The sequence below is a fragment of the Oncorhynchus gorbuscha genome, unplaced genomic scaffold, assembly GCF_021184085.1.
Source record: "Oncorhynchus gorbuscha isolate QuinsamMale2020 ecotype Even-year unplaced genomic scaffold, OgorEven_v1.0 Un_scaffold_1806, whole genome shotgun sequence".
NCBI lineage: Eukaryota > Metazoa > Chordata > Actinopteri > Salmoniformes > Salmonidae > Oncorhynchus > Oncorhynchus gorbuscha.
Genome location: NW_025746482.1, coordinates 50301 through 64726, shown reverse-complemented (window position 1 = coordinate 64726; position 14426 = coordinate 50301). Strand labels below are relative to the sequence as shown.

Sequence of the window (14426 nt, the reverse complement as noted above, 5' to 3'; positions counted from 1 at the left end):
TATCCCCAAGGAACCCACCCCCATAGATATGTACTAGAGGGCTCAGCTCCTATCTTTGGGCCAAGTTCCCCCTCTATCTAACTCTATAACCACCCCACAGTAACCCCACCTCTAACCATTTGACCTCTGACCTTCTAAACTACCCAGGAAATAAAAGCCCCCTAGTATTTTTGACTAGAAGAGATACAGCTTTTGTCAAAATTGACCTTACCGGCAGGTTTAGAACTTACTCAACAGGTTAGGAGAATTGTCGTAGCAGTTTAGGAGAATTAGGTTAAGGTTAGGAAAAGTGTAAGGGTTAGCAAAAGTGAAGTTTTGTTTTTGTTGCCAAAAGCTGTGTCCCATCTACACCTGACCTCCTCTTATCCTCTCACATAAGCGAACAAGTCCCCATCTTTCACATAGTTTATTATAGACATACTGTACATGGCACTTTAATTCAAATATACACTCACTGGCCAGTTTATTTGGTACACCCATCTAGTACCGGGTCGTACTCCCTTCGCCTCCAGAACAGACTGAATTCTTTGGGGCATGGATTCTACAAGGTGTCGGAAAAGTTATTTTCTCAATTGGTATCTAGGGACCTAAGGTGTGCCAGGAAACATTCCCCACACCAGTACACCACCGCCACCAGCCTGTACCGTTGACACCAGGCAGGATGGGTCCATGGACTCATGCTGCATACACCAAATTCTGACTCTGCCATCAGCTTGATGCAACAGGAACCGGGATTTGTCAGACCAGGCGATGTTGTTCCATTCCTAAATTGTCCAGTGTTGGTGATGGTGTGCCTGCTGGAGCTGCTTCCTGTTGGTTTTAGCTAGGAGTGGAACCCAGGGTGGTCGTCTGCTGCAACAGCCCATCAGTGACAAGGACCGACAAGTTGTGTGTCTGAGATGATGTTCTGCACACCACTGTAGTACTGCTCCGCTATGTGTCTGTTTGTGGCCTGCCTGTTACCTTGCACCATACTTGCCCCTCTCCTTTGACCTCTCTCATCAACGAGCTGTTTTCGCCCGCGGTACTGCCACTGACTGGACGTGTTTTGTTTGTCGCACCAATCTCGGTAAACCCAAGACTGTCTGGTGTGAAGCCCAGGAGGGCAGACGTTTCTGAGATACTGGATCTGGCCTACCTGGCACCAGCAATCATACCACGCTCAACGTCGCTTAGGTCACTCGTTTTGCCCATTCTAACTTTCAATGGAACAGTAACTGAATGCCTGTCTGCCTGCTTTATATAGCAAGCCACAGCCACGTTACTCACTGTCTGTAGGAGCGATCAATTTTGGTGAATGAGGTGATGTACCTAATAAACTGTCCAGTTACTGTATATATTAGAATTATGTTTCTGCATTTCCCTACTATAACCACTAGGGGGCTTTGAGTCTCGACCTCCCTCCTCCATTGACTTTATGGACAGATCTAAAAGAGCCCCAATAATATCTACTTTCTCCTGCAAATGTGCACTCGTTCACTACTTCCCACTAATCTAATAGTATTGGGTTGGTGGAGGAATGGGCTAGTTTCCACCGTGTTTCTTATACCAGTCATTTCCTTTCAAACCAGTGAAGGGAAGTGAACAAGGGCACACTTTGGGAGGAAGGTGAGGTCATGGGGACGTAGACCAAGTGAAGACCTCTGTATTGTGTGAAGACTGGAGTCAGTGGATTCAGCATTAAGGATATATCTATAGTCACGACTACCAGTGGGCTATATTTAGATTAACGTCTAGCATTCTGAAATGGGAATTAAATTCACCAGAAATGCTTTCATGCAATGCTATTTAAAACAATAACTGCCTTTTCCATCTTTGAGATAGTGACTGGGCTTGTGTTCACGTATTTCTCCGCCTGTATGTAGACATTGAGGAATATGAGTATTTTGACTTGAAATGTTCAACTTAACCCATTGGAGTTGACTGTGTGTGGATGTGACTGACTGAATGAGGAAGAGAGAAATAAATCAAAAAGGAGTGTAAAGCACTAGAACACTGAGTGCAAAGCGCTAGAACACTGATGAGTGCAAAGCGCTAGGACACCATATAGAGAATAATGTGCCATTTGGGACAGAACTTCTGAGGATGGTAGGAGGGTGTGCTACACCTCCAGTCTACCAGACTTGAGATTTATGGGGTTTAGTTCAGATGACACCATATCCCCTTTATAGTGTACTACTTTTGATCACGGCTCATGGATCTGGTCAAAAGTAGCGCACTATATAGGTAATACGGTGCCATTTGGGACAGAACCTTCTGACCACGCACCACTTTCTAGCACTTATAGTCATTTACAGTTATGTGTGGTGACTAATCATTTAAATAGTAACTTACATACATGTAGTTACTTATCCTATGGTAACTAATCATTTAAATAGTAACTTATACACATGTGGTTACTTATCCTATGGTAACTAATCATTTAAATAGTAACTTATACACATGTGGTAACTATTCATTTAAATAGTAACTTATACACATGTGGTAACTATTCATTTAAATAGTAACTTATACACATGTGGTTACTTATCCTATGGTAACTTTTAGCAACATTTACTACGTACACACGGCCTTCGAATCAGCCGCCATGAGTCAAACGCACAAATACAAAGTCCTGCTGGACCCTTCATTTCTAAGCCATATTATCACAGAGAAGAACACGTGTGAGTAGGACTACTCTTATCCTAGATCAACTCATTCTATCTGTAAAGGAGTAGAGTTTCAGCCAAGTGTTCTGGAACTGACCTGATAAGTCAAGATTTTAATATATAGGTTCCTTCATTATTATGGTTGAAAAATTCTGGGAACTTTTCAAAATTCTCAGTTTATCCAGGAATGTTCTTGAAATCAGTGGGGGGGGGGGGCAGGGCATCCTGAATCCCCAACAATGACCTTTTGGAAAACAATGACCAGTTGGAAAACTTGGCATTTTGGGGAAGTTAGGGTAATTTTGGATCCTTGTAATAGATTACTTGGCAGGATATCCCCCTCATATAGACTAACCAACTGCCACCCAGAACGGCACCCTATAGAACCTATAGGTAGAAACTGCCACCCAGAACGGCACCCTATAGAACCTATAGGTAGAAACTGCCACCCAGAATGGCACCCTATAGAACCTATAGGTAGAAACTGCCACCCAGAACGGCACCCTATAGAACCTATAGGTAGAAACTGCCATAGAACCTATAGGTAAAACCCAGAATGGCACCCTATAGAACCTATAGGTAGAAACTGCCACCCAGAACGGCACCCTATAGAACCTATAGGTAGAAACTGCCACCCAGAACGGCACCCTATAGAACCTATAGGTAGAAACTGCCACCCAGAACGGCACCCTATAGAACCTATAGGTAGAAACTGCCACCCAGAATGGCACCCTATAGAACCTATAGGTAGAACTATAGAACCTACCCTAGAACCTATAGTAGAAACTGCCACCCAGAATGGCACCCTATAGAACCTATAGGTAGAAACTGCCACCCAGAACGGCACCCTATAGAACCTATAGGTAGAAACTGCCACCCAGAACGGCACCCTATAGAACCTATAGGTAGAAACTGCCACCCAGAATGGCACCCTATAGAACCTATAGGTAGAAACTGCCACCCAGAATGGCACCCTATAGAACCTATAGGTAGAAACTGCCACCCAGAACGGCACCCTATAGAACCTATAGGTAGAAACTGCCACCCAGAACGGCACCCTATAGAACCTATAGGTAGAAACGGCACCCTATAGAACCTAGGTAGAACTGCCACCCAGAATGGCACCCTATAGAACCTATAGGTAGAAACAACATACTACAACATACTGAATACACAAGTAGCGAACAACATTTACATTACGTTTTGAATATGTTAACTTAAAGGGGAAGTTCACTATTTTACAACTTTGTCAGATGGTTTCTCATCCTGGAAGTAGTCTATGGGCCAGAAGAAACCTATCAATGCTTCAGGGCTTTTTAAAACAGCCACTACAAACGTTAGCCAACTTTAGCCACCGCTAGCTACTAAAATACTGAAAGTCCCCTTTAAAGGAGTTGCTGAGAGAAAAGAGAACTGAATGTAGGAGTGTTTCCTGCCGTATGCCATGTTTGGGAGTGGAAACCAAAGACTGAAAGAATGGGGATGGGTGAATTTGATATGAGGAAAAGCTAGAGAAGAGGATTGATCTGTATTGAAAGAGAAACTTCTTCCTGTATTACTTTGTGAATTGTAAATAAATAGTGGCTAACGGGCAGCGCCACGCAGAAGCAGGGTCTTCTCTTGGGACTGCTGCCCCCACGTGCTGGAGACAAATTATCCATTACCATGTGTCTTGTCTCTTTTTTCCTGAAAATGTTCTATAAGAAATGTCTTATTTGAACAGTAAAACACTGGGAAAGTGCATGTTTAAAGCTGCAGTCTGTAACTTTTTATTTTGTCGTAGAAAGTATTGCCCCTGCACATTGTATACTAAGGTGGCTTGTATTGCTCGTCCCCAACTCTCCTCAATCCTTACCCCCTCTTCCATCACTACCCCTCCTCCTCACAAACCCTGTGTGTCATATGTCTGTCTGTCCGTGTGCGTAGGCCTATATTTTCAAGAATAACCTCAGCTGTAGCCAGCCTATACAGCCCTTGTCCATAGTTTAAACTGTGTGTCAGTGGTGTTTTAATGTGGGATGAAAACCCTTTTCATCAGTGATGCCGCTGGTGGCAGATGAAACACACACAGACAATGGCTGCAGCCCAAATTGCACCCTATTCCCTATTTAGTGCACTACTTTTGACCAGGACCTATAGGGCTCTAGTCGAAAGTAGTGCACTCTGTAGGGTCATTTGGGACACGGGATAATAACTCACATCATCGTAGCCTTGAGTGGATAGTGTGTAAATAACATCCGTCATAATTAAGTTTGGCAATATGGCGTGTGTCAGCTGTATCAGCACCCCTATGATATCCAGCTATTGAGATATACAGGTAACTGCCAAAATAAAGGAAACATTGAAGTACATGAGAGAGAGAAAGTGAATATGAGTTAATTAAGCAATTAACATCCCATAATGGCTAGGGTCATGTAGAAAACTACCCAGTTGACCATTATTTTGCCTGCCATGACTAGAAGAGATTTTAGTGATTTGTAAGAGGGGTCTCAAAGGAGCATAGGTGATTTAAAGTGTGTGTGTGTGTGTGTGTGTCATTCACCAGGTCTCAACCCAATTCAATACTTATGGGAGATTCTTGAGAGATTCTGAGACAGCATTTTCCACCACCAACAAAAAAACACCAAATGATGGTATTTCTGGTGGAAGAACTCTACACTTGTAGAATCTATGCCAAGGCGCACTGAAGATGTTCTAATGGCTCATGGTGGCCCAATGCCCTATTAACACACTTCATAATATTGTTTCCTTTATTTTGGCAGTTACTTGTGTCTTTTACACGAGAATAATATCTCCTGGAAATACACAGAGAATGATGAATGTTTAGACTATCCACTGTCATACTGGTTCTGAGTTGCACCCAGAGGGACGACGGCCCGAGGTATACCGTGTTACAATAGCATGTGGGGCCTAGCCTACATCATCCATTGCATTAGGTTAGGATAAAATTACTAGGATATCAGGGTTGGGGTCAAATCCATTTAAATTCCAGTCAATTCAGTAAATACACTGACATTTCGGTTCTGCTCAAAGCTCTTTAATATGGAAAATGTGCAATTGGAATTTGTTTCACTTTCTGAATTGAAATGGAATTGACCCTGACCCTGTTAGATGGACAACATTGGTGAAGTAGGTCTAAGCAAAAAGACTTAATGATTTATGATTTAGTCATACTCCTTTTTTTGTGCACTTCCCTTAAGGCGTTTACCAAGGCTTTTGCCAAGGTCTTTTTAGCGAACATGCCTCTCCTGTCTTTGGCACATGACAGGAATGGCAAGGAGTGTACAAGCTGAACAGAGACAGCGACCAGGCCTCTCTAGGCCAGAGTCTGAAGCATAAGCCATACAACAGACCAGACTTAACCAGCTGCTGGTTAGTCCTGATGGAAAAGGGCTGAAGCATAAGCCATACAACAGACCAGACTTAACCAGCTGCTGGTTAGTCCTGATGGAAAAGGGCTGAAGCATAAGCCATACAACAGACCAGACTTAACCAGCTGCTGGTTAGTCCTGATGGAAAAGGGCTGAAGCATAAGCCATACAACAGACCAGACTTAACCAGCTGCTGGTTAGTCCTGATGGAAAAGGGCTAAAGCATAAGCCATACAACAGACCAGACTTAACCAGCTGCTGGTTAGTCCTGATGGAAAAGGGCTGAAGCATAAGCCATACAACAGACCAGACTTAACCAGCTGCTGGTTAGTCCTGATGGAAAAGGGCTGAAGCATAAGCCATACAACAGACCAGACTTAACCAGCTGCTGGTTAGTCCTGATGGAAAAGGGCTGAAGCATAAGCCATACAACAGACCAGACTTAACCAGCTGCTGGTTAGTCCTGATGGAAAAGGGCTGAAGCATAAGCCATACAACAGACCAGACTTAACCAGCTGCTGGTTAGTCCTGATGGAAAAGGGCTGAAGCATAAGCCATACAACAGACCAGACTTAACCAGCTGCTGGTTAGTCCTGATGGAAAAGGGCTGAAGCATAAGCCATACAACAGACCAGACTTAACCAGCTGCTGGTTAGTCCTGATGGAAAAGGGCTGAAGCATAAGCCATACAACAGACCAGACTTAACCAGCTGCTGGTTAGTCCTGATGGAAAAGGGCTGAAGCATAAGCCATAGAACAGACCAGACTTAACCAGCTGCTGGTTAGTCCTGATGGAAAAGGGCTGAAGCATAAGCCATACAAGAGACCAGACTTAACCAGCTGCTGGTTAGTCCTGATGGAAAAGGGCTGAAGCATAAGCCATACAACAGACCAGACTTAACCAGCTGCTGGTTAGTCCTGATGGAAAAGGGCTGAAGCATAAGCCATAGAACAGACCAGACTTAACCAGCTGCTGGTTAGTCCTGATGGAAAAGGGCTGAAGCATAAGCCATACAACAGACCAGACTTAACCAGCTGCTGGTTAGTCCTGATGGAAAAGGGCTGAAGCATAAGCCATACAACAGACCAGACTTAACCAGCTGCTGGTTAGTCCTGATGGAAAAGGGCTGAAGCATAAGCCATACAACAGACCAGACTTAACCAGCTGCTGGTTAGTCCTGATGGAAAAGGGCTGAAGCATAAGAAACAGTTCATTACTCAGATGGTTTTCTTTCAAAGGGTGTTTCTCATTTGAACCAAACACACAGCAATGCTTTACTTCATGACCTTTAGGACTATAAGGTTCTGACATTTTGCTAAGGAAATAGTTCATTCACGTAGTTGCTCTTTAGGTGGTCCTTTACATGTCAGATTGTTGTTGTTTTTTTTAAGTATGTTTAATAAAGAATAGTTTTTAACGTTCTATCTGGGCAAACACCATAATGTTGTGCCTGCAGGTTATGTCTGCAATCCAATCACACTGCTGGGTTGACAATCAAACATAGTTGTATGTAGGGTTATATACAGCGCAATGGGAAGGTATTCAGACCTGTTCTCTTTTCCCACATTATGTTCAAATACAGCCTTACTCTAAAGTTGATTAAATACACATTTTCCTCATCAAACAACACACAATACCCCATATTGACAAAGAGAAAACAGGCTGTTAGACATTTTAGAAATGTTTTGAAAATAAAAAACAAATACCTTATTTACATAAGTATTCAGCCCCTTTGCTATGAGATTTCAAATTGATCTCAGGTGCATCCTGTTTCCATTCATCATCCTTGAGATGTTTCTGAAACTTGATTGGAATCCATCTGTGGTAAATTCAATTGATTGGACATGATTTGGAAAGGCTCACACTTGTCTATATAAGGTCCCACAGTTGACAGTGTATGTCAAAGCAGAAACCAAGACATGAGGTCCAAGGAATTGCCAGCAGAGCTCCGAGAAAGGATTGTGTCGAGTCACATATAAAACAGTGGCCTCCATCATTCTTAAATGGAAGAAGTTTTGAACCACCAAGACTCTTCCTAGAGCTGGCCGCACGGCCAAACTGAGCAATTGGGGGAGGAGGGCCTTTGTCAGGGAGGTGACCGAGAACCCGATGGGCACTCTGACAGAGCTCCAGAGTTCATCTTTGGACATGGGAGAACCTTCCAGAAAGACAGCCATCTCTGCAGCACTCCACCAATCAGGCCTTTATTATAGAGTGGCCAGAATGAAGTCACTCCTCAGTAGCCCACTTGGAGTTTGCCAAAAGGCACCTAAAGACTCTCAAGAACATGAGAAACAAGATTCTCTGGTCTGATGAAACCAAGATTGAACTCGTTGACCTGAATGACAAGTGTCACTTCTGGAGGATGTTCTTGCTGTGTCATTATGGGGTATTGTGTGTAGACTGATGAAGGGGAAAAAACAATTAAATCCATTTTAGATTAAGGCTGTAATGTAACAAAATGTGGAAAAATTCAAGGGGTCACAATATTTTGTGTGTGTGTGTGTGTGTGTGTGTGTGTGTGTGTGTGTGTGTGTGTGTGTGTGTGTGTGTGTGTGTGTGTGTGTGTGTGTGTGTGTGTGTGTGTGTGTGTGTGTGTGTGTGTGTGTGTGTAACACTGAACAAAAATATAAAGTCATGTAAAGTCTTGTTCCTATGTTTCATGAGCTGAAATAAAAGGTCCCAGAAATGTTCCATACACACAAAGAGATTATTTCTCTCATTTTGTGCACAAATTTGTTTACATCCCTGTTAGTGAGCATTTCTCCTTTGCTAAGATAATCCATCCACCTGACAGATGTGGCATATCAAGAACCTGATTATTCAGTACGATCATTACACAGGTGCACCTTGTGCTGGGGACAATAAAAGGCCACTGTGCAGTTTCAATTGGCATGCTGACTGCAGGAATGCCCACCAGAATTGTTGCCGGAGAATTTTATGTTAGTTTCTCTACCACAAGCCGTCTAACCGGCCTCGCAACCACACACCACGTGTATCCACACCAGCAATGGACCTCTTCACCTGCGGGATCATCTGAGACCAGCCACCCGGACAGCTGATGAAACTGACTATTTCTGTATGTGATAAAGACCTTTTGTGAGGAAAAACTCATTCTGATTGGCTATGCCTGGCTCCTAGGTGGGTGGGCCTATGGCTGCGCCCCTGCCCAGTCATGTGAAATGCATTAATTAGGGCCTAATTAATTTATTTCAATTGACTGATCTCCTTATATGAACTGTAACACAGTAAAATCTTTGAAATTGTTGCATGTTGCATCTATAGTTAGGAAAGACATTGTTGTTTTTGTCTTGTTTTATATTAATATGAAAACCTCCATGGAAGGGTTATTTCACTAAAATTACAATCTTACCACATTTTATTGATAACTAGCACATAGTTTACTGACTTTGGGTGTCAGAGACCAGAATACTACATCAGTTTACTCATCCAGAGCTAAGTTTTAGCATTGTTGCTAGTTCTCCATAGGATATAGTGTATTTGTCATGTTAGGGAACTATCGCTTTAACAAATGTGTGATGAACATTAATTCATATATTTGATGTTGCGATTAGAAAGAAGATCTTTATTTAATCATGAAAAGTCTGTAGCCTACTTCTCTATTGAAAGAATTTGTACATTCTGTGCCAGACAGAACCTCATGGCTGAACCCAGGTTGACATTTCAGAGCCATACGGTTCTATCTGCGATTACACCCACCTAAAAAAAAAACAGATTCACAAATGTTTTAGGATTTTGATACTCTGCATTTTAGGTAGCCTACCTTTTAAGGTGATGCTATTAATGGGTTAGAAAAGAATAACAAAACAGTTCTGAGATCTGGGATGTGAAAACGTGTAATGCTCAATATATCAGAACTATGCTTTGCGCACATAGATCCTTGTAGTCCCATGGCTTCAATTTGGCAAGAATAGTTAGTGTCACGAAAAAAAGCTTTAAAATAGACTACAACATTTGTATGTTTTATTTTGGGGTGGGTTTAAGTGTCCTGTGTGATTCAGCCAGGCTGGGTTGCTAATCGGTTGCTACGTAACAATAATACAATGTTATTGTTAGCCTCGCGCATATAAACGATGACAGTTGTGTTGGTCAGCTCTGGATGAATGATTCCCAACGAAATTTCCCAGAAACGAGGTCTGTTTTGACCTAGAAAGTAGCATTGGGTGGTTATCGTGTAAGGCCTAGATCAGAGAGGGGATAAATATTTAGATGTTTGCGGCTGATGAACGACCTATCCGCGGCCCGGTTGGAGGTCCGCACCCGCAGCCAAAGCCTGGTTCCCAGCACAAGAAACAGTAAAACTTGGATGACAAACTTGGCAAGGAGAAGAAAACGAACATGTTCAGCTGTTCGGATGTCTGAGACTGTCTGTAAACCATAGTGCCCATATTTAACGGCCTATAATATAGACCTCTACTTTAGTTCGTTGTCCAGCTAGCCCTATATGTTGCATCATGCCATAGCCGCATACACAACCGAAATCCAGTGCTTCATTAGTAAATCATGAGGTACAGGAATAAAAAGTGAGTGCGAGAGAGGGGTGACCTGGGGAGCTCTGAGTTACCAGAATGCATGAGAAACAAATCTCTTTTATAATAATAAAACATTGCATGCATATCACTACATGTTTGTAGTGTTTGTAGTGGCACAGAGCAGTAGTGTTGAGGCATTACAGAAGTTGCACACATGGGGAACATGTTTAGTGGGCTACGGTCCGGGAAAGTGTTTAGTAGGCTAGGGTTCGGGAAAGTGTTTAGTGGGCTAGGGTCTGGGAAAGTGTTTAGTGGGCTAGGGTCCGGGAAAGTGTTTAGTGGGCTAGGGTCCGGGAAAGTGTTTAGTGGGCTAGGGTACGGGAAAGTGTTTAGTGGGCTAGGGTCCGGGAAAGTGTTTAGTGGGCTACGGTCAGGGAAAGTGTTTAGTGGACTAGGGTTCGGGAAAGTGTTTAGTGGACTAGGGTCCGGGAAAGTGTTTAGTGGGCTACGGTCCGGGAAAGTGTTTAGTGGACTAGGGTTCGGGACAGTGTTTAGTGGGCTAGGGTTCGGGAAAGTGTTTAGTGGGCTACGGTCCGGGAAAGTGTTTAGTGGACTTGGGTTCGAGAAAGTGTTTAGTGGACTAGGGTCCGGGAAAGTGTTTAGTGGGCTATGGTCCGGGAAAGTGTTTAGTGGACTAGGGTCCGGGAAAGTGTTTAGTGGGCTACGGTTCGGGAAAGTGTTTAGTGGACTAGGGTCCGGGAAAGTGTTTAGTGGGCTACGGTCCGGGAAAGTGTTTAGTGGACTAGGGTCCAGGAAAGTGTTTAGTGGGCTAGGGTTCGGGAAAGTGTTTAGTGGACTAGGGTCCGGGAAAGTGTTTAGTGGGCTAGGGTCCGGGAAAGTGTTTAGTGGACTAGGGTCCGGGAAAGTGTTTAGTGGGCTAGGGTCCGGGAAAGTGTTTAGTGGACTAGGGTCCGGGAAAGTGTTTAGTGGGCTAGGGTCCGGGAAAGTGTTTAGTGGACTAGGGTCCGGGAAAGTGTTTAGTGGGCTAGGGTCCGGGAAAGTGTTTAGTGGACTAGGGTCCGGGAAAGTGTTTAGTGGGCTAGGGTCCGGGAAAATGTTTAGTGGACTAGGGTTCGGGAAAGTGTTTAGTGGACTAGGGTTCGGGAAAGTGTTTAGTGGACTAGGGTCCGGGAAAGTGTTTAGTGGACTAGGGTCCGGGAAAGTGTTTAGTGGACTAGGGTCCGGGAAAGTGTTTAGTGGACTAGGGTCCGGGAAAGTGTTTAGTGGACTAGGGTCCGGGAAAGTGTTTAGTGGGCTAGGGTCCGGGAAAATGTTTAGTGGACTAGGGTTCGGGAAAGTGTTTAGTGGACTAGGGTTCGGGAAAGTGTTTAGTGGACTAGGGTCCGGGAAAGTGTTTAGTGGACTAGGGTTCGGGAAAGTGTTTAGTGGACTAGGGTCCGGGAAAGTGTTTAGTGGACTAGGGTCCGGGAAAGTGTTTAGTGGACTAGGGTTCGGGAAAGTGTTTAGTGGACTAGGGTTCGGGAAAGTGTTTAGTGGACTAGGGTCCGGGAAAGTGTTTAGTGGACTAGGGTTCGGGAAAGTGTTTAGTGGACTAGGGTCCGGGAAAGTGTTTAGTGGGCTACGGTCCGGGAAAGTGTTTAGTGGACTAGGGTCCGGGAAAGTGTTTGCCTTTTATAAACGCATTTCATGCAATTCTACTTCCTTTTACATGACTGAATACTTTGGCATAATCTTTTTTAATGCTGCATTCAAAACAACTTGGAACTCAGAACTAAAATTCTCATACTTACGACTTCAGTGCATTCAAGACTATTGGGAACTTGAAAAAAACTAGCACCGGCTGTGCAAATACATTTTGAACGGTCATCCAATTCGGAATTCCAAGTCTGGAACCCAGGCCTCTTTCTAGAGATCCGACTTCCAACCTGAAGATCACTGACGTAATGATTTGACCTCGTTTTTCCCAGTTGTATTGAAAGCACCATAATAGGCTCTACTGCACAAATGATCTAAATGACAGGCTACTTTGACACTGACAAACTGAGAATTAACGAAGAGGCAACTCAAATGAACTTTTTGATAGCTTTTATTATAATTGTGACTTTGCGAAATGTCATTCAATAAAGAGGCACCGGAAACCAAACCGTCCAAAACCGAGAAATGCCAGATCCTGTTCCGACAGGATCCAGATCAAATTAAGCACTGCCGACATCCCACACCATCCAATGGTTAACTGCAGTCTAACTAACATTTCTTCTCTGCTTGGGGAATGTGATGACAGCAGTTGATTCTTTCTTTCTTCCTTCCTTCCCTGCCCCTCTTCCTCCTCTCCCAGTTAAGATTGCGCGCGCGCTGTTTGGGCACGTCTTGGTGAAAACATGGCTTTGTTATTTCGATGTTGACGAAGCAAGGAAGAGAGCTATATTGTGTGAGTGCACGAGTCATTAACAGCTGCTAATGACGTACTTCAGTTTGGAAAGTGTGTGTGTGGGGGGGACCGCACTTACAGGTAAATACAGTAGGTGCGGGCGGTTCTGTTTGTAACTACCTCTCTCTCTCTTTAGCGGAGATGTTACTAAAGGCCCCGGCGATTAATCAAACCAAACGCGGTACTGTAAAGCAACAACTGGAGGCGGTGTCATGTGTCTTCAACCCGCATCAGCAAGGGCTGTAGTGCGTCCCAAATTACACCCTATTCCCAATATTGTGCACTACTTTTGATGAGAGTCCTGGCTACAATATAGGGAATAGGGTGCCAGGCCCTCCAAATTACACCCTATTTCCAATATTGTGCACTACTTTTGATGAGAGCCCTGGCTACAATATAGGGAATAGGGTGCCAGGCCCTCCAAATTACACCCTATTCCCAATATTGTGCACTACGTTTGATGAGAGCCTTGGCTACAATATAGGGAATAGGGTGCCAGGCCCTCCTTAGGGCGTGTTGTTTCACCCGTTCTCTTCAAAACCAAAGGCCAAGGCCCTATCCACTTCTCTTTCACTCTGAAAGACTCTAGTTTCCGTACAGTTCTCTTCTGGTCAGAACTGATCTTAATAAGTGACACCCAATCGGACACCTTTTGTCCAAAGACGGTCCAATTCAGAGAATTTGTACCGAACCTTTTTGGAACCAATCTCTCTTTGTAATTATTTGTGTGCCTGTCAACTATTGTTTATTATAATGTTGTGTAAACTCCTAGATGCATCTTTTTGTGTTTTTCTTATTTTAAGCATGCATATTTGTTTATTCTTAAAGTATTTTCTGACATTTCGACACACACACACACACACATCTGTGTAGATGTAACGAGAATTAATGACTAATAAGTGTTTAATGGGTCTTAATCTGCCATGTGAGAGGAAAACACACAAACGGCTCCGGATACGGTTGTGGTTAGGTTTAGTGTAAAGAGTTTAGGGTCAAGTGTAGAGAGAACCGCATAATCAAACTGTTTGCGTGTGTGTCACAATGTCAGAAAATATTTTAAGAATAATAGCATAATTACAAAAATATATGAATGGCGTAAAATAAATCATATTAATCCATAAAAATCACATTTAAGCATTGGCTGCTTTAACTCTATGCCTATTGAAAAAGCTTGACCAAATTGCAAGTGTGTCAATAGCCTAATTGAAACCAACCTTTTCTGTTTTTTTTTCCATGGGTGTTGATGTCAAATCAAAAACACAAACATTTGGGTAATTATTGTTTTATTGTATTGACATAAGGCTAAATTAACCTTCCCAATCCACTCATGGAGAATCGATTAGAATCTTAATTTGCCTATTTGTGTTGTTCTTCCTCGTGGTCACCGCTTCTCTTTATCTAAGTTCCATGTCACTCAAACACAGCAAGCTGCAGCTTGCTCTGGTCCTTTGAATTTGAGAGCCT

The 14426-nt window shown here is 43.3% G+C and overlaps 1 long non-coding RNA gene across 2 annotated transcripts; it reads left to right on the top strand.

Moving 5' to 3' along the window:
- Nucleotides 1–163: 163 nt before the first annotated feature.
- LOC124024247 lies at nucleotides 164–4311 on the top strand. Of its 2 annotated transcripts, none has more exons than XR_006836973.1 (4): nucleotides 164–3167; nucleotides 3228–3395; nucleotides 3554–3721; nucleotides 3790–4311. It is a non-coding gene; the product is annotated as an uncharacterized LOC124024247 (long non-coding RNA). The 2 variants fall into 2 exon arrangements; XR_006836972.1 differs by having other exon boundaries at nucleotides 3470–3721.
- The last annotated feature ends 10115 nt before the right edge of the window (nucleotides 4312–14426 follow it).